This window comes from Molothrus ater, chromosome 5, assembly GCF_012460135.2.
Source record: "Molothrus ater isolate BHLD 08-10-18 breed brown headed cowbird chromosome 5, BPBGC_Mater_1.1, whole genome shotgun sequence".
In the NCBI taxonomy this organism is placed as follows: domain Eukaryota; kingdom Metazoa; phylum Chordata; class Aves; order Passeriformes; family Icteridae; genus Molothrus; species Molothrus ater.
Window position 1 is genome coordinate 28,311,121 of NC_050482.2, and position 21,162 is coordinate 28,332,282.

The 21,162-nt window shown below is 40.9% G+C and overlaps 1 protein-coding gene across 1 annotated transcript in view; it reads left to right on the top strand.

Moving 5' to 3' along the window:
• The first annotated feature begins 16,171 nt into the window (after positions 1–16,171).
• The window catches only part of CNTN1 (contactin 1), a 210,486-nt gene continuing 205,495 nt past the window's right edge, over positions 16,172–21,162 (top strand). Inside the window, exon 1 of the mRNA XM_036400229.2 lies at positions 16,172–16,318. The gene's annotated coding sequence lies outside the window, so the exon portion shown is untranslated. The remainder of the gene's footprint in view (positions 16,319–21,162) is intronic.

A 21,162-nucleotide genomic window follows, 5' to 3' on the forward strand; every position in this document is an offset into this window, starting at 1 on the left:
AGTAGTTATGAGTTTTATTGTTAATCTCTGGTATTTATTGGGAGCATTTCTCAGAAATACAGCCCTGCAAAAACATGCAGTTTGTCTAGCTGGTCCCTTCATGAGCATGTGGCCCAAATTCATTAGAATTTTAATCTTAACTGTGACCATTTTTTTCCCAGCCTTGAAGCCAGTGTACTTCCCCAAGCCCTGTACTGGCACTGCATGAACCCCAGGAACACAGGCTGCTTGAGTGCCAGCCAAATCCTCATTAAACTCCTGACTATTCCAATCACATACTGACCAACATGTCCGAAAGGTCAAGGAAAATAAAGGTCAGGAGAGGGTGGTGTTTTCTGCTGGTGATGTAAACCTGTGTCCTCACAGTGGTGCTGCAATTTCATCACTGCACCTGATTCAAAAATACACCAACAGGTATGTGGAATCTTGGAGAATCTACAGTGTATTTTTGGGAGATAAAGGAACATTTTTTTAATATGAGGAGAGAGTCTGGGTTTGCCTCATGATATGTGTATGGATAATCCATTTCTTATGGAATTGGTCTCTTGCATTGTAAGACTGAAATAATCACCAAATGCCAGATGTGACAAAAAATGTAATCACCCTGGTTTTGACCCCATTTTTAATCTTGTGTTAGCTTTTTGTTTCATACACGCACTTACAACTGAGCCCAAACAATAAGGATGTTTTATGCCATCGTGACAGAATGAGTGCATATTGTGCCTCCAAATCTCATAATTCCAAAAAGGGATCTGATGAATAAATAAAAGTTAATGTAAGCTCTATATTAAAAGGTTGCCTCCTTTTAAGTCTCTTTCTCTGACTTATTATCTCAATTATATCCTATATTGCTACTGCAAAGCAAAGGCTCAATTATATTAATTAGTTTATAGTCCATCTGATGTAATATTTAAAAGAGATCCAAATCTCATTTGTATTTTGTCAGGTCATCACTTTTATTTCCATGTCTAAAGCTTGGTGAAATTTTGAAATAGCTTGACACAGCTTCCCTATCAGAAAAGCAGGAAAGGCTGCTGGAGGATGGTCGATCTGGATAAAACCAACACTGAATTCCTCAGGTTTGATTTTGCACAGATGCTGGTACAAAACACAAGAGTTCAAGTAATCTATCTGAAGGCAATTCTCTCCAACTCTAAGCACCCCAGAGAGTCAATGAGTTCTTAATTTTACCATCAGACATACGGTTTGTCAATTTCCTTTACTATGTCTTGTACCAAATATAGAATATCTGCTGTCATTATGACTGAAGAGCTCTCAGATGTGAGCATTGAGTGTGTTTGTAATTAACTACAGCCTGTCTTTATTCTAAACTCATTTTTCCAGTATTAAAGCAGCATGTTCTTCAGCAGCTTATTACTACAGCTGTAAGTTGGTAATGTTTGCAGGGGCAAACAGAGCACTTCAACTGTACATGTGCCATCCTTCCTGAGTTCAGTCTGAAGGATGGCCATGGCATTTTTGTCTGAAAAACCCAGTAAAAATGCTTAAAATATTTAAACTAAAATATTGTTGCCTATATTTTTTCACATTGCATTTCCAAGAGTGTTTTGACTTATCCATAGTACCAGAATGTTCACAGCATCTCTGTAGAGAAAGGATAAATACATATTCATGCATTTTATCTTAAATGTCAAAACAGGAAATTGTTTTAAAGTCTCATTATTGAAGTGGGAAAGACAAACACTAAAAAGTTACAAAGCGCTAAAATGAAACTTTTCTGCTCAAGCTTAATTTGCCTTTTTAATTAATGGATTATCGAAATTTTTTACAAAATAGGCCTAGACTATTTTCTCCACCAAGATGTTGTCTCAGTGAGCATATGGTAAGTGTTATGCAAAGTAGCACTGTGGATATACCCTGGAAATGGCTCGGCATTATTTAGCAGGAAATGTTAATCACAGATCTTCAACCAGTTTTGTCCACCTGATGCTGTTTCCCCTGCCCAGGCATTCCTTGTCTCTCCAGCAGCTCTAACTGAAAACTCTCCAATGCTCCCCTTTGACCTGTCTGGTGCAGTAACACCTTGGTCAGCACATCAAACCTAGCAGGGTTGAGTCAGGCTGCTTCTAGCACAATATCAGGACCCCAAAGTGAGAAAAAGGGTGTCCTAGAGTTAGGCAAAAAAAAGCAGTTTCAAGGAAAGTTTGGCTTGATACAGGTAATTCTGGGCAAACACAGATTCCCTCTCTGTTCCTCATGCAACTCAAGCTTGTTGCAGAACAGGGAGTATGAAGCATGTTTGTATGTGAGGATGACACATAGGAGCTCTGAGGTCAAAGCTGTACCAGTAAATTAAACAGTCTTGGGGTGCTGACACCCACCTGTCTGCACTCTTAAGTGATGGTGACAGTGACAGTTTTGATCCAGACCAATGAGCACTCTGAGAAACAGTTCACTGGCACCATTTGGAAGCTAGCAGAGCCAGGGACCTTTCCCAGCAGGCAGCAGCAATGAGGCCCCCCTGCTCTACAGAGTGAGATTATAATGATGCCATGGGCAGTGTCAGGCCAGCTGGTCTCTGTACCAGACATGACACATTTAGTTTTTTTGCCTAAATATATTTTGACTCAGTCGTGCTTATTGTGCCCTGACACATTACACCTTTAACCTGTAAAACAGTGGCAGCCTTTACTCACTTGAGTAGTCACTTGCCTGAGTTTGACCAAAATTACAGAAGTAACAGCACAAAAACTACATCCCCATCTAATGACAAGACCATTTCCAAAGGATACAGTTCTAGGGTTTCCTGAAGACAAACATCAGCATTTTAGGAATTTGTTAAAGACTGTATTTGGGCATGGAAAATGACAAGCTGTCTGTCTAAAAACATCCTGGTTTGTCAATAATAAAGGCAAGTTGAACAAAAATTCCTAATGCAAATATGAGGTGACGTTGATAGTACAGTTACTCCAATAATGACACCTGTAGGAAGCTCCTTAGCAATAGGAACAGTAAGGCTGTTGAGATTACATTCACTTTTCTTAGTTCCACCAGCACAGCAGCAGAGAGCTCATCAGCCTCAGGTGTGTTGAACCTGTGGTGTGTGTGAGCAGCCCCTCTGTTCTCTCCAGCACACTGCTGGCTAGTAATTTATATCTGGATACATTAAAGCTTTAATTTTCAGCAAATTTGCCTTCGTTTTGGTCAGGCAGAAAACACTGTATTCCTTCTCCAGAATCTCTCTAAAAGGTCAGCTCACCAAGGGGGGCCTTTGGAAAGCTGCAGGACTAGCATGTGGGCTGCCACATAAGGTGCAGGCAGCTGGTGTTCAGCAGCTGTGAGCTGAAAACCAGTATCGAGCTCCAAAGAGACTGCTGCCAGGCTGCTAGCTTGTTTTGTGTTTGGATTTTGTGTTTGGATTTATTTTTTTTTTATTTTGCTACCTAACAGTGACTTTCTGGTCTTGATTTTTTGCTTTCTGTGTATATGGCTTTAAAATTCTTGTTCATTACTGGCAATTTCATCTTTTATGCTTTACTGATATCAGATTTGTACACAGAAGGAGCCTTTCTGGCATGTGGCTGCAGCATTTTGTGGAGATGACTGGATTTGTTGGAAAGTATCACCTAACAGCATGACAGTGTCACTGCTGATGCCTGAAACGTGTCCTTATGTCCTTAATGCAGCTGAACTTACTGGACACAGCTGATTTTCAGATTCTGTTTGAAAAACAGAAACTGAATGGAAAAATTACACGTGATCTCCCAACATAAAATAACCCTGGACCTGTGGGTGCTTTTGGGCCCATTGCATGGTGTCTCAGTGCTCTCCACCACTGGCACTGCAGACTAAGGCCAGATCAGAAGCAGCCTGGCCACAGCCCAAGTGTTCATCTGCATCTGCTTCCAAGGCAGTCCTTGCTTACCCACACAGAAACAATCTGCATCTTACTTCAACCTAAGCCAAACACTGGGGGAATAAGCAGAGACTTTTGCACTCTATTCTGATTTGCACTCAGTCTGTTCTCTGATCTTTTGTTTGTTTTGTATTCCTACTGTGTTACAGCATATCTCACAGCTATTTGGGTCTCTTGCTTGGAGCACCTGCTTCTTTTGAGGAGACAATTTAAATCATAGTAAGGGGATATATTGTTGTTCTCAGTGTTAACTCCAGAGAGCAATAACCCGTGGCATTCTGGGATCTGCTCATTTACCCACCTTTGCATTTCGCTTTTTGTGTCTATATTGTTTATTTATAATGCAATTTCAGTGACTGCAGTCTGGAACATGTCAGTTATCTGGAGGTCACTGGAAAATAAGTAAATATGCACACTAAATACTGATGAATTGTTTTCCTACTGTATTTAAAATGCTAAGCTGGAAATTAGGATCTTGATCCAGCAAATTTCACCATTTCATTAACCTCAGAAATGGGAAGCTTTTGTGTGTAAGGGTCTTTTCAATCCTTGTGGGAGACAGTGGCAAGAAAGTCAATAAATTTCTCAAACAATGTCTGAATTTCAGCACTTAGCAGTTTGGGGGAACACAACAGCTTTATCTGTGATATATTTTAGCAAAGCCAAATTCAGTGTATTACTTTTTAAAAATATGCTGATATTTAGGAAATACAGGCATGTGCTGGCTGAATAGTTAAATGCAATTTGGTGTGCAATTTTAAAATGCACACCAAATTTACAAATACTCCACACTTCAAAAAACATGTAATACTTTTTTACAAGGTATAGTATCTTTATTTTCCCCCCTTTAGCAAAATTATTGGGTTTTGCCTTGGAAAATCCATGGAAACTTGCTGGGGAGTCAAAATTTCATGGTAAAGAACAGGAAAGTATTGTAGCTGTTACAAAAGTGAAATTAACTAGTATCTCTTTCTACACATAGTCTTTTTTCATCTCAACATGAGTTCGAAGTAGCTATCTAAAAATATGTTTATAATGAAGCTCCAGGGACTGCTGCATAACACCCTCTTGTACAGAGAAAGGTTCTTCAACCTGCTATTTCAGGACTCTAATGCATCTGGGTAATATACATTGAACTCAGAAATCTTCTACACATCCCTAATTATCCCATTAACTGAACTTATTCTGTGTTATATACAAACTATTATTTCTGTCAGACTTGATGAGGTTTTTCAAAATGGCAAAAAGAAATACAGTCTGATGCTGTATATATATTCAGGGGTCTGTGTGCAGGGCAAATTTCTAAAGGGTGATCTTTGTTCATCTTGATTGGCTTCCGTATTCTGGATCCTCAAGCAATGAAAAAACAATTAAAATTGTATGCACTTGAGGAAACATTGTCTCTAGTAGCCCCAGAGCTGAGAGTTTTCTTTTATTTTTCTCCTTCCTGCAAGTGACTGACTGAGAATGATTCCAGCACTGTGCAAGATGATATTCAGAGTGGACCCTGGTAACAAATGGCTCCTGCTAAGTGGGAACATATACTGCAACCATTAGCATGGGATCTGACTGTCTTGCAACCCCAGAACAGAACATTGTAATAAAGAGAGAGAATTATACTGGGAGAAAATGCTGAAGAGGGAGAAGAAGGGCGTGTTGGAATAGCCAGGAGTCATAGAACCAGTCAGGATGCCTGATTTTACCTTATACAGGTAAAAACCTGTATATCTGGTGAAGTTTCAATGCTATATTGTTTAATTTAACATAGTTGTTGAGTCCAGAGCAAAAGAAAACTAGGGGATCTTGTAGGAAGAAATTTGATTTTATAGAGGAAGGTGGGGTTAAGTACTCAACACTGAGGCTAAAGAGTGCATTCTGGTCTTTTCTCAATTTAAAACAGTGTTTTACAGAAAATCCTAACATAGGAAAGGGACACATTTTCAAGAAAAAAATCTTAGGCTAGAAGTGACATGCTCCTTCCTTTTAGATTATTTTTTGATGATTGAAATACAATAATCTGATAATGAATATGTAACTCTATACATAGCATGAACCTAACTTCACACTTCATCTGGAGTGCCCAAGGGAAGGGATATTATGCTTTTCAATCTACATAGTCATTCTAACTCAAAATAAACACCAGTACACAGCAATTTCAATCAACAGACTCTTAAGCTGAAAGATACTTGCCCTGATTTTACATATTAATTCTCTTGTTTTAACATCAATTACATGATACTTCCTTCTTACAGGTCAGTCATTTCAGCTTCATAATTTCTAGCTCCTAGTTTTATCTGCAGTTGATTGTAGGAGTTAACTGAGAGGTGGAGTGAGGTCTCCCTTCTCTTTCAAACAGCTGCTGGTCATCACAGTTTTTTATCTAATTCTGCTAGGTCAATACTGTTGCACTCTATTGAATAGAGACACACCAGATACATTTCTTCTTAGAGAATAAGGATGTTAACCACGGAGAACTCTCCATCTGAGCTATACATCAAGTCTCCCTCTAGTCAATGGAGAATAATAAGCATTTCTGTTCATCTCACCCTGAGACCAACATCCACACTAAGTTCAATGAATTACATCCTAAAATTGCCTGGTTTCTTTGTTCACCATGAACGGAGATCAGCATGAGTTGTGTGGTTGTAGGTATTTATACAGTAGACACAGGACACAGGAAGGTAGGTGTGATTAATCCAGGCACTGCCTTGGTATTTCCAGCAGATTTCTCTGTTTTGAAATTGCCATCTTATGGTACAGCTCAGCAGATTCCAGGCAGGGTGATAAATGAAGTAGCCACTAGTTTTGTTGCACTATCTTCTTATAGAAAGTAGCAGGTGTTTCCATCATCATTCAGTTAATGCAAAGTAATACGGGCAAAATACACTTTTACAGCTTCAGAACACAATATTACTATGGCATGGATAACCTAAAATTGGCACTGAAGATACCCAGGAATTGGTTTTGCTATTGCCTGTGGCTTTTGAGACACAAAAACAGTCTTGTTGAGATTTAGAGATCAATAAGGGAATCACAAGGCTGAAGGGGCTTTAAAGAGATCACCTGCTCCAGACCATCTCCTGAGGCAAGGTCATCTTTAGTGAGATTATTTTTGTCTTTACAAAGCTCCTAAGTTGGAGACTTCAAACCACTAGTATTTAAGCTGATGCTTCCTAGTTGTAATTTATAGCCATCTCTTCTTGTTTTCTCTGCTAGGGCTTGAACAACAGGTGAACCTCTTCCACCTTTTCTGTAACAGACTGCTGTTCCCTGTTCTCTAAGCTAAACAATCCCATTTTGTCTGATTTTCTCATATAACACAGTGACTCTTCTCAGCATGTCTCAGCTCTGTCCAACTGCTCCACATCCATTTGTTGTCATGTCCAAAAATAAACATGGTACTGGTATAGAACCTTGCCAGACCTATGGTGGGTGGAAGGACTGGCTCACACATTTTGTATGTTGCTGTTTCTAAGTCCCAGTACAATGTGTGATTTTTCTTGCAGCACTGTGACAGTGTTTGCTTGTGCTTGGGAATCGTCTCAAATAACCCACGGATCCTCTCCTACAGTACACTAGTTTTCCTCAGATGGATTCTCCACATGTGCACTCTATTTTGAAGTAACCTGGCCTCTGTCAGGCTGACTCACTGCCATCTTTGAATTTAGTAAGTGTGATGGGTCTTTGCATGCATTGTTCCCTTGCCTCCCACCACCCTTCTCCATCTCTGATGGCCAGTGTGGTTTGTCCAAAGATGCAAATGTCAGGTGGGTATTGCAGGAGGAACCATCTAGGTGCTTGCATAATTAACGTGCTCCAGTGATGGGGGAGATGAAGAGTTTGCCATTTACTTTGGAGCTCATCAGCCTGCATACAGGTATAAAATGCTGCTGGAAACTGGGCCAGTTGTGTAAACTGGTCTCCTAAGGTTACAAGCAGCTTCTGTGTGGACTGCTACCTCTACACACGGCCCAGCAGGGACTCCTGCAGGGTGTGTTCAGCCCAAAGACAGGAAACACTCCCTGTTGTATGCACGAATGAAAAGCACCAAGATCCAGTCAAACAGGGGCATAAAATCCTGAAGTAGCTACATAGATGTTATGTGGCTTTTAAATTTTGAATTCTAAAAGGCCAAAGACTTTGAAACTGTATATTTCTAGCTTAACCAGCTTATATTATAACCATTTAGAAATAAACTGTTGAGCAAATCTGAGACTAAGTGGACTGAGCCACACCTGGAAGTTTAGAAAGCAAGTGGGTCTCACTGAAATGCTTCACTCAATAGGAAGGACAACAACCTGAGTGCACTATAATCCATGTAATAGATGATAGAATTGTTATTTACATGCTGCACTGGCAATATTTAGATACTGTATTAGCAATAAATCTAATCACAATCATCCACACAATCACTGTGTCCTACTTCCCGTGTCTGGCCAAGATCCTTCTCTCCACTGTTCTGCCACTGTAAGCCATGTAGTATTCTCAACTGCTCCTCTCAACAATGCAAGTACACAATCCAAGGCAGGCCCTTGTCACATCTCTCAGACACCTTCCCATTTTGACTCTGAGTTACTGCTAATTACCCTGAGTATTCTTTTCCAACTACTTTTGTAGGCGGGCAACAGCATTTTTATCTAAATCATCCTCCCCAGTTTTCTCAGTATCTATTATGAGGAAACTTTAAAAACTCCCCAGTATTTAACATCAGCTACCTTTTATCTTTCCTCAGTAGAGGTTAGGCTGCTGTATGAGGAGGTTAGACCAGTCTGTTACAACTTGGTCTTGACATATCTGCAGAGCAGCAGACAAGCAGATTAACAAAAGGACCTAAGTGCCACCTAACAGTAATTTCAGATCTCTAAGACTTGTATCATACAAACTTATAGCTTCTAATAACTTAAATTCCCTGGATGTTATATTTTCTTGTAGGAAGTGTGTATTTTCCCAAATACAGTCTCCACCCCAGTAACACTTAGCTCCTAAATCCCAGCAGGATTAAGAGTGTCCAACTGAAGATTTGTAGAAAATAAATGAAGATTTAATGGGAGAGAAATGAAGAAGAAGAAATTATGTCATTTATCCAGGAGAGAGACCTTCTAGTTCCGGTTGCTGTTCAGAACAGTTTCTACATGTTCCATTAGAATGTCACTGGATGAAAAAAAAACCCAAACCAGATGGATAATAGGCTGAATTTAAATTTTTCTTTCTAAAGTACTCTTTGAACAGAGGAATTGTGTGCATTGCAGTCTAACGATGCAGTTTGTTGGGATTAGTCACAAAAATGTTAGAAAGGCATTAATTGTCAATTGTAATTGTTGGGGGTTTTTGTCCCCCAAAATATTGTATCTGCTAAGCACAAATTGCACCAAAGCACCAAGGAATTCATTGGAGCCTTTTATTACCTCTCCCTTTATTTCTCTACTTTTGTGTCCTTTTAGCAGAAAAATACCTTGCTTGAAAAAACATGAGTGAAAAAAGTATAATCTTTTGAAGTAGAAGTTTCTGGTCGAGTTTAAAGATTAGCCTTTTATTAGAAAATCTCAACTACTGAGCAGCCAATTTACATCAGTCCCATGAGAATTCTTTACATTAAGTTTTGTCATTTTTAGTTGAAAAGATTAAAGACTTTTTTGGAGCTCAAAAAGAGAAGATTTTTATTGGATGAAAATTAGGACATAGTCCTTTTTATTATTTTCTTCCAGATGAAAATTGTTCTAAATCCATTTGTGCACAGGAACAGGCATACATGCCTGTATCTATCTCAATATCATCTCTCTCTATCTCTATCATCTATCTGTATCTTTACCTACATGCACATGCAGTCAAGACAAGGTGACCAAACAGATTTCAGATATGAATGGAGATTTCAGGGTTGGAGTCTTTTCATTAGCACTAGCAAGTATGTGACAGATTTCTATGTCCCTCATGTTGGAGCTGTAGGGCTGCAGCATGCTTCTCAGCCTCTACATTGTCACATAAAAGCTCAGGACACTAGGAAAGAAAAGCTGAAGTACAACTTTTGAACCTGATAAAGAAGAGGTTATGCTACCTAAGACAGGATATCAAGAATATCAGGATATCAAGAAAACAAAGATACAAAATATAATATTGAAGCAGGGCTGTTCTGCTAAATAAGAATTAAAACTAAGTGAAGATGATGGTAGTGTTTGGTGATGCATTTTGATACTGTTCCAGTACATCATTTTGATATACCTTATCTCCTGTACTAGTGATCATCAAGCAAATGTGTCAGCAAGCAGTAAACTTGGCTGTGTCGTTACCACTGAGCTGATATTTTGGTTGTTTTGTTTCAGACATTTGAATGGCAATATCTTCTCAGAGTAGTTTTGCAAGCACTGCAGCATTCTAGCCTTGACAGACATGCCCATATTCCCCAGCTGAAGACAATGGCAGTAACAAAGAAGCCACTCACTACTAACCTTGATGGCAACCAACAGCAGAGATAACAGTGGACATACAATTTTTAGCACTAATCTTTCTCCCATTTCCTCCACAGGCAAGGCTGTATCGGCTTCTGTATCTTGTCCTGTCAGGCAGATTTCAGATAAGATTTAGGAAAAGGAGGTTAAATCCCACATTGCTAATAAGCAATGACTAGCAGGCTACTGCAAATACAAATGTACTAGAAGTCCAAGGCATCTGCCACACCTTAGGAGAAAGCATCTGGTATTAATGCTAAGTATATAATATACAAGTACCTTCTGTGACTGAGAGTCTTCCATTAGAAATGCTCCTTCTGCTCCTTCTAGAAGAACTTCTTAAAATATCATCAAAGAATTGTTTAATACTGTTCAGAAAACTGAAGCATGCTGTAGCCTCTACAGATATGCTGAATCCTACTGCACAGAAATCCCGTTTCTTTGAAGTAAATGAATTCTTTCTTTTTGTATGGCTGATGAATATTTTATTTTAAAAAGCAAATAAAAAGTGACATAGAAATATGCATTATATATTACCCACACAAAATGATGGTGAAAGAACACGAAAATCCAGAGTCCAAAGTACAGAATATGTTTGCATTGTTACTGAGGTTTGAATGAAGTGACTTTCTTTGAAATAGGTGTATTATATTTTGAAAGTCTCAGCCCTGACTTTAGGTAATCTTATCTACCTTGTCCCTCGCCTATAAAGAATATGGAGAATGTTTAGCATTTCTGATAAAAAGGGCATCTAGTTGCTGAGATATTTGCAATTTATTTAGTAATTTCCACACGTCATTTTGTATCTTAGATGCATATACTGAAATGAAGATACTAAAATCTTGTCATACCTGTATTTTTGGAAGAAAGGTTTTGAAGACGGGAACCTTGGAGAACATCAGGAAATGCACTCATGGCTACTATGAAAAAAGAAGAGGAATTTTTACTTAGCACCAGTTAGCTGTAAATTGTCCCTGAATCAGTTGATTGTTTCAGACATAAAGAAATATTATGGAGATGCTGTATCACATATATTCACTTTTTATAGTGAACGAGACAGGAATTCTTAAAGGAAAACCCATGAAGCCCTTGTAAAACTCTAATGCATAAGATTAGAGTGAGAAACAAGATTAGGGTGAGAAACAAAGGTAACACAGTATCTCTTAAAGACTTGAAACAGCAGTAAGTGCTAGTAGTCTTTTCCCAAAATGTTTATGCAGATTTTCACATATACTTAAAGAAAACTGAAATATCTTCCCTATATATGACACTGTCAGTAAACTGCAGAATTTTGTGTTCATGAGATGATGGTCTGTCACCTGGGCTAAATGAGTAACTGTGGGCATCAACAGTAATCAACAGAATCAACATCACATGTGAGAAATGGCTGATACAGGGCCACACAAGCCACTTTCTAAAAATGTTTGGTTTGGTTTTGTCTTTTGTTTTGCAGTGAGAACACTGTCTGTGCCTCTGGCTATATGGATCCATGGAATATGGACTGGACTGGAGAGAGATTGTACTTCTGACTCAGGAGAGAATCTGGGCAATTTCTGCTTCTCTGAAGTTGCACTTGAGTTGTCTGTGCTGTGGTATCCTAGTAATAGCTCATAGAGAAAAGAATTTAAAGCAAAAGTTAAATATTTTCATTTGTGGGTAGGTTCACTGGAAAATTGAGATCTGCCCTCTGAGAGGAAAACCTAATTTTATATTCACCCAACCCATGACACAATGTGACTGCTTCTTAAACAAACTCCAGTGCAACTTATAGCAACCTAATGACCAAAGTTGGGCTGGTATCCAGAGCATATGGCACCAGTCAGTGATCAACAGATTGTAAATATATTATCATGTCATCCTCTTAATTTCTCTCCTGCTCCAGTTCTTTGTCAGATATTAATATTTTTGTTTTTACAAAAAAACCTGTCTGAGCTCTAAGCTACTTTTTTTTTGGCCAGACCTTGAGTTCTTAATCCCTTCTGAGGAGAGATATAGGGACAGTATTCCCATTACAAGAATGGTTGAAAAAGTTGTTTCTCATTACAAGTATCTAATTTTATCCTTTAGCATCCTCAAAAATGTCTGAATCATTTTCCAGAAACATTTGATTCATGAAAGAGATCAAGCATAGGAAATAACAGCCTCAATGATTAAACTTCAAGCTATTGAGAATAAACTCATATGATACAGAATTTAATTTCAACCTTGAGTCTTGCCGTATGTTCTATTTTAAGCTCTATAATTAAAATTACCTTCCTGATGTGTTTCATTCATTGTAAAAAAGCTTGGAATTCAACAAGAATAGTGTTCAGCTCAGTTAAGTCTGACTCTAAAACTTCCTTTCATCTGAAAATATTTAATATCATGGGAAATATTTTGCAACATTTGGGAGCAATGAAAAGGAACTTGCATGTGTCAATTTCATGGATGATAGGCTCGGATATAGCCAGAGTTCAAATTATCTCTGCAAATATACATGTGGAATTCAAATAACCATGGATTTTAAAATGGATTGTTAACATTGTTAGCCTTCCTTCAGCAGCATAAGCTGCAGCACAATTCTTCAAAGGAATAGTCTTAATCTATTTTAATGCATTACCCTCAACCAGGTAAGACTCTATAGACAAAGAGTTAAAGGGCAGATTATTTTTTTTTTTTTTGTAAAATTTGGAGTTGGAACATAATATTAATTCTTTGCTTTTAGCAGTATCCCAAGGCAGCACTGGAGTATGGAGTAACATATGGTCATTTCTGTATGTTTACAAGAAAAGCCATTTTTCAAATAAACAGCCATTAGCAAAAGAATAGGGGCTTCTAATCTCATTAATCCTCTAAAAGATTGCTGGTACTGGGTAGGGGTATATAAAGCTTATGCTAGCCTCTGTCTCCATTTTATTACAATAACAGAAAGCTGTTGTCCCTGTTTCATTTTCCCTTCCCCCCCTTCCTCCCATGGGGGATCCTAGGAGTATTGTAAAATATATGAAGTGAGGTCAGTGGTTGCTGTCCCTCCATAAGTGCTGCAGGCTGAAGCTATGTCTATTTCATCCTTATGTTTGGATCCCAAAGGACTTTTGGGATTCAAACATAAGGATGAAATAGACATAGCTAGGGAGCAAATCCCTGACAGGAATCAAGTACCCAGGGATGTAGGTATGTATGTGGACTAAAATACACATAGATTGTAAGGAGAGTGTTATGGAATAATGAGCAGCTGATGATTACAATGCACAGGGTGCCGAAAGCACTCTGTTTCTGCCTTTAGCATGTTTTCTGTTCCTGTTGTGCCTTACTGACTCCCTGACTCTAGCAAAGGACATTTGAATCAAGCAAAGGGGGAGACAGAGACGTTCTGTGCAGTGCAGAGACACCCACTGGTACACTTAAGTAAAAAAATACCCTGCTTCAAAATGTGTGAGACAGCCATCTTAACTTCTGGCAATGAAATCATAAACTGAGATTACTGAATATTAGGGAGGAACATCCTTCAAAGAGTACTGTAAGTGTTAAATGCACAGTAGCAGAGTACACAGCAGCCCATGCTGTACATCAGAGGGGACACGCCACAGCCCTTCTGCACAACTCATCCTAGAGCTGACTTTGTGTTTTACAGCTCCTAGCAGCAAATGCAGCCTGAGGCAATGAACAACGCCATTCAGAGCAGTTCTAAGACTGCTCTAAATCCTAGCAAGGGCTGAAACTGTTTTGTAGTCCTCACCATAAGAAAGCAGTTAAGGTATCTAAAAACTGACGTTCATGTGAGGTCTGTGCCAGAGATTCAAAGCTCTCTAATACTTCAAATGCCTTCTCTTTAATGACTAGATACTGTGCCAATATGCATAATCTAACCTGTTTACTTTAATATGCTGTTCAATCTTTATTTCCCATTTTTTTCTGCACTTTTGCAACCACCCAATTTTCTCCCAATTTTCTGGCATGTAATCTCTGTCCCTGCTGCTTTGAGAGCACACCAACAGTGACAGCTCTTCTCCTCTTCTGAATGTTTGTGTACACATACAATGGTCAGTATTGGATTAAGATACAGGAATTAAAGACCCAAGTCTAAACCTCCAACTCTGGAATGACTAAATGAAAATCTATTGGTTGAGGTTTTTTATGAACCATCTTTTTTATTCTTGAACAAGCTTCTGATCCATATGGTCGTGAGAATATGAGCTCACTGAACTTGACAAAACCGTATTTGGTGCAATCAGCAAACAGTGAAGCCACAAAGTCAGTGCTATCTTGTGTTTTAGAGTTCAAATCATTTCAGACATGTGAGAACTATCCAAGATGACAGCTATAAGTGAAGTAGTCCTCCCATTCTTACTTCAAGTGTCAGGGAAAAAAAGGAACTGCAGGAACCTAATTTTTTCATAAGGGGAAATGTACGTTGCTTTGGTGTTACTCCCACCATAAGAATTGATCATAAAGAAACAAGGAGTCTCAGGGCCTTGGACTAGCTGAAGTTTTTCACTCTCTGGTCTTTACTGTCATGCAGGTGGTGCAACCTAGTCAAGTGTTATTTCTGCTGTACCTGCTAGTAACTGTGTCTTATCTGTCACTCTCTGTAAATATAAAGTGTCATGGTTGCAGCCCCTACTGCCATCAAAAATGGCATTTCATATACAGAATGAACTCGTGTCCCAAAGTTTCTTAGGTTCCATGTTCTGTCCCTCATGAGTCCTTCCTGTAGCAGTCGTCACAAATTTGGCAGCTCATGAATTTTCAGTGGATCATGTCTCCACTTTTCCGGACCTGTTTGCTTTCTACAAGGGGGTATGCAGCAAGCCCCATATTTGTTTTTTCTTTTTCCTCTGGGAGTTTTGATTTCTGCAACTTATAATGTGGAAAATACCATAAGACTGGGGCTCAAGGGACAAGTAGATACTTTAAAAATAAATAGCTAGTCTTTGTGTTAATGAAAAAGAAGTAAGAAATATGGTCCTACAGAGAAGACACAGAGTTCAGAAAATAAATTCAGGCTGAAGACAAATCGTGTAATTTCAAAATCATTCTCCTAGTTTGTGAGGAGAGTATGGATTGGAAGTTTGAACCTGGCCTTGCCGAGCACATCCCTCGGGTATCCCGAGCATCACGACTCTTGCCCAGCTGCATCCTTGCGGTCTGTCCCGCCTCCCGCCTCTTGTTAGACGCGGTCCGTGGATGCCGGCGCAGCTGAGAGCCACGCTCGGGATAGGGGCAGCAGCTTAACTTGGGCTTCGCCCGCCCTTTGGGCACGTGCAGCGCGCACGCCTGTGCCCGTGTGGCCGTGCCTGTATCAATCTGTGCCTGTGTCTGTGTGTCCGTGCCTGTATCAATCTGTGCCTGTGTGTCCGTCACTACGGGTGAGCGTGTCTCTGCAGAGCAGCAGCCGGTGCCGCACAGGCTCCCTGCAGAGGGCGGGGTGCTGTTCCACTGCAGGCATGTGTCAGGGCCAACGGGACGGGCGCGGACGGAGGGATGCCGAGCCCCCTTCGCCCCCGGCCCTGCTCACCTCCGCCCCTCCCGCTCTGCAGAGGCCCCTTTCCTCCCGCCCACCGCAGCCAGGGCTGCCGGCCGGTGCGCGCCTCCGCCCCGCGGCACTCCTCACGCCGCTTTCCGCACACCGCTTCCAGCGCGGCTCTGCTCCCGCGCCTGGGGCACCGGGCACAGGGGGCACCGGGCACCGAGCCCCCGCTCCCGCTCGCTCCCCGCTCCGCCTCACCGCCCGCTCCCGCGCGCTCCCGCTCGCTGGCGCGCGCACGAGTGACATCACCCCCGTCCAATCAGCCGCCGCCGCTCCCCGCGCCCCGCTCGGCCCCGCTCGGCCCCGGCGGCCCCGCGCGCGGCCGGGGCGGGGGCGCGCGGGCGGCTGTCAGCCCTGCCGAGCGGGCAGGGACGCGCCGAGCCGAGCCAGCGGCGCCGGCCGGGCAGCGCCGTCCGAGACGTGCCCGGTGCGCAGCGGAGGTGCGGGCGGCGCGGGGTGACAGCCCGGCCGTGCGGTGGCACTGCGCAGGTAGGGCAGGGCTGGCTCGGCAGCGGGCGCGGCGGGCGCCCCCCGCCCGCGCAGCGCAGCGGGGTCCCGCGTTCGAGCGGCGCTGGCAGAGCGGCCCTGGGGAGCGGGCACCGCCTCGGGTGGGTCCCCTCAGCGGCAGGGAGTCACAACTTCGCCGGCGCGGCCGGGGGAAGGCGGGGAGCTGGGGCAGGTGCGGGGCGGCGGGGCAGCACCCCTCCTTGGCGGCGGCCGGGGGCGGCGGCCCTTTCCCGGCGCGGGGAGCGGGGCGGCAGCGGGAAGCCGCCCCCTCCCAGGGAGCCTGCCCGCTGGGCACGGGATTACTCGGCACCCCGGGCTGCCGAAAGCGGGCCGGCTGCCCCGGGTAATCCCCCGGCGAGGGCTGTCCCCGCCGGTCGTGGGCTCGGGGGGGATGCCGGCGGCCGAGGGACCGGGATGCTGCCGCAGGGGACGCCTCGTGCGCGGTTTCCTACGGCGCACGGATGGATTTTGGCAGCGTGTGTAAAAACGCGTCCGTACCGTGGTCTTGCAGCGCATCATTTCAGCACCATGGTCTGTGTGCCGGAGCAGCCGCAGCCTTGCGCCGTACGCTGGTTTACCTGCGTTTTGGGTGTGCTTAGTGGTGACGGGCTAAAAAGGGTGTTGGTTTTTGGTTTGGCTTTTTTTTTTTTTTTCAGTGCACCTTCTTGCAGTAAAAATGGTAGCGTTTCACTGTCTTTTCTCCTTGTAAAATGGTAATAGTGCCTTTTTTCAGCGCCGCGTTTCCGTAATGTCAGTAGTTGGGGGCGGCTGTAGTAACCTGCCGGTGAGGGCAGAAATGCCATTGCTGAGCTCCGCTAAAGGCACCTGGAAGGGCTGAGCCTGCACCTCGGTGAGCGGCTCTTTAGGAATTGCAGCTGCTCTATGAAGCGCTGTTTAATTCTGCTTATGAAATCTACGGGAGATTATCTATGCAGTTAATCAACTATGCTCCATTTAGTAATGAAAGTAAAGTGTGACCTCTGAGCTGTGAATGTTTTCGAGTGTTATATTCTAGCACAGTCATAGTTATATAACAATATTATAATACAGTTATATTAAAGCACATTAAAAAAGGTTTGTTAACGTTTTAAAAAATAAGCCATTATGTAATTACTAGGCTGTACGACTTAGGGAAAAATACGCCTTTAAAATGCAGCCACCTGTGCAGAGGTGGCTGTATCTAAGAAGGAATTAACAATATGTTACTTAGTTTCATTCTTTTGTATAGAATGGTAAACCACTAAAAATCATCAGCACAGGCCTTGAAATTACATAAGACAGGAGAAAGCTTTCTGAAATAACTGGAAGTTATAAAAATTCTCAGGTTTTTTTCATCTACCATTAGTAACTTCTAAATGTCCTTGTAGTGCAAATACTGTACAGATCTCTGTGAAAATATGATCTTTGGTCCATGTTCTTCTATAAATGATAACGCACCAAAATTTCTTTAGTAAGAACTCACCTTAATGTTTCTGAAAATTGTTGGTAGTATGAATCTTTTATTTGGTCATTTGCATTCAAATATATGTTATCAGTTGCTTAGTTTTTCTCTTTAGCAATAGTTGACATTATAAAAAAATAGATCTTTTCTATCTCTAAATTTTGCAAAAAGTAAAAATAACCTAAGCAAAACACTTCTTCCTGGTCCATATTTGTATTATCCACAATGCTGTTCTAAACCAGCAAGAAATTTCCAGTTTCACTTTTAAGTGGTGCTAAAAAGTAATGCAACCTCAACACAGCTTCGTGGTAATGCAAGAACCTACTTGATTTTATGGAATTTTAAATTGAGTGTCTGTCTTAAACACCTTTTCTAGAGAAATCCCACATTATTAAGGTTATGGGATAAAGGGGTTTTAAGTGCCTTTTTGAGCATGTACTTCTGGTACAGTCTTAATTACATGATCACATACTATTTTTTTTTCCACAGGAATCCTGTCTTTCACTGCATGGGATAGATTGAGCTCACTTAAGAGAATTCAGTATTTTTCATTGATCATTGTGTGAGCCCATGATTTATTTATTCAGTGTTACTCAGCTCTGCTTTGAAGACAGAACTGATAACATCTGTGTGAGCTTTGCCAAAGTGCTTATCAGTATGTGATCAGAATGCCCTACAAAGTACTAGTAGTTTATCAAACACTACCTAAGGTGAGACAACACTTATGCAGATGGTGAAGAAAGGCACAAAGAGGGTTAGGTGAAAAGTACTCACTCATTTTTGGTGTCCAGTTTGAAATTTTTACAATTCATGTAATTATGTTTGCTCAAGTTATACCTGCTACTGCTTTTTATAACAGTCCTGGCTGCTCCACATCTGTGAGTGTATCTGCAGAGTGAATGGGGAAAAGAGTAATTTACTGTCAATTACAAACTATGGAAGTTTTAGGTTAAATGGCTTGCTGCATGGCACTAAGGGGAATGAAGGAAACTACAATAGAGAAAATGTTAGCCATTAAAGTCTTTGTGGCATATTGCAGAGCCCCTGTCTCTTTTTCTTTCTGCAAGCTCAGTTCTTCAGTAGATAAAACAAGTCCTACCTGCCTTCAGTTCTGTATCATCTTCAGTGGCAAGGTAACTGAATAAGAAGTCTGTCTACTGTCTACTTAAGTGTATTGTAAAAAACCAAAAACACTCAAGGGAAGTTAGTTATGGTTGCACAGACAACAGTTTGTCATTTTACACCTTTTGAGTACTTGATTTAGTAACCTTAATAATGTTCTTTTGTGTTGTTTGTGAAGTAAAATATGCATACATGTCCCATAAATGTCCTTAAAACCTAGAAAATTAAATTTTAGGGAATTAAAAACAAACAAACAAAGAAGCCAACCAACCAAGCAAATGCAGAAAAAAAACAATTCTCCAAGTAAATTTCTTATCGTTTTACTGTATTGGACCTACAGTGGTTACAAAGAGAATGGGAAAAGTTTAATCCTTTGCAAAAAGCTCCTGAACTTCTACCATCACGAGTGATATTACAGGACTGCAGTCCCTTTCATGTACAGCAGTGGTTAAACAGAATGGTGTCACTTGTAGGGCATTTGCTTGGGTAGTGGAAAAGTGGTGCAAGACTGAAGTCCTTTGTACTGTAGGCTTTAGAATGTGTTGTGGTGCATGAGGGCTCTTTTGCACGACTTCTGTAAGCATGGTCCTTTTCACTTCATCGTTTATATGTATCCTAATGACAGCTCTTTTTTCGTCCTGTAGCTGGTCTGAGTGTCTTAGTTATTCCTGGTCTCGACCATTCCAAGTTTTGCTTTTATATCTCACCCAGTCCTGTCTCCTTGCTTTTTTCCTATCAGCTTTTCTTCAATTTACTTTCCTTTATTCCTTGGAGCCTCCTCATCCTGATTTGCTATGTCAGCCCAGTCTAGTCTCCTTTCTGCAGTCTCCAGTCACTTTTTCTGTGCTTTTAGCAGACATTGGTCTCAATTTTTATTCTTCTTCAAAGACTGTAAGGTGGCTTTTGTTCTTCTCCACTGAAACCACGCGGTACTTTCTTCTTAGAAGTTGGTTGGTCTTTGTTACATTTTCAGAGATAAATGAAACAGCATAGAATAACTCGAAGCCTGTCTATGCTGATGGCTTCAAGCCATAGTCACAAACATTTTCTGAAGAAAAATTATTGTGGTTTTCCTTATTAAAAATTGAAATCTTAAATTTTTTGATGTGACATGTAAGTATATGTTTTATATGCATTGGCAGAAAGCAAGGACACACAGGACACTTGGACGTAGTTGTAAGTGGTAGTGAACTATAGAAATGCCAAGCAACCTCAATAGTTCTATTTATGCAGAGAAATCAGCCATTCTGACTGTAGCATATCCTGTATTTTTACTTAACTCAGCTAAGTTTTGCAGGGTTCTGTGCTGCTGGCACATAAAATAATGGATGATTTGGGTTTTGTTTGTATTCATACTAATCTCTTTCATTTTATCTCAAGGATTTGCTACAACCTCTTGAGACAAATACTTACAAAAAGATGATGTAAGCATCTCACCGAATTGAGATCTGGATAAAACTATTGGAGTTGCCACTGCACCATGGTAGTTTTGTTTACATAAGGTAGTCTTTGGATGTGGTAAAATAGTATTTGCAATAACTTAGTAGCTTTTGTGCCTGAGATAAGGGACATGGTTGAGCTATGGTTAGCACTACAGACAGAATAATTAATGTGATAGAGTATTTTAAGATGAAGAAACATAAATAAACATATTTGACAAGTTCTTTGTCCTTATTTGCGTAATGTTTTTATAATTGACATATAGTGGACAGATGATATGTTGGTGCCATGCAAATGAGTTAGCTTGGAGCACAGAGATCAGGATTTAGTCATGAGATAAGTGATCTTTTTTATAGCTTTATTGGAAACATCCTGTTTTACTATAGACAATTCAATTTTCTCCAGTTCAGCAGGAGTTGAACAGAAGCGTTACTATTAGTTATTCCTAGTCAAGCCAATACACAGAGTTGTTAGACATGGACTTGAATTTACTGCTGCATTAGATTCGCATGAAATTGGTTTTCTTTTCCATAAAATATGAGTAATACACTTCAGCTTACTAGCTGCTAAATTTAATTTGTTTGTAAAAATCAAAGAGAGATGTTTATATGTTCAGTCGAGCATTGGAACAGGTTACTCAGAGAAGTTGTGCACTTTCTCTTCTTGAAAGATTTCAAGACTGAAAAATAAAGCCCCCAGTAACCTGACCAAATGTCTTAGCTTTCAGCAGATTGGACTGCAAACCTCCTGACATCCCTAACAATATGAATTATCCTTTGACATCCCTTTTTCTGACTTGTCTTACAGCATGAAATATCCTATG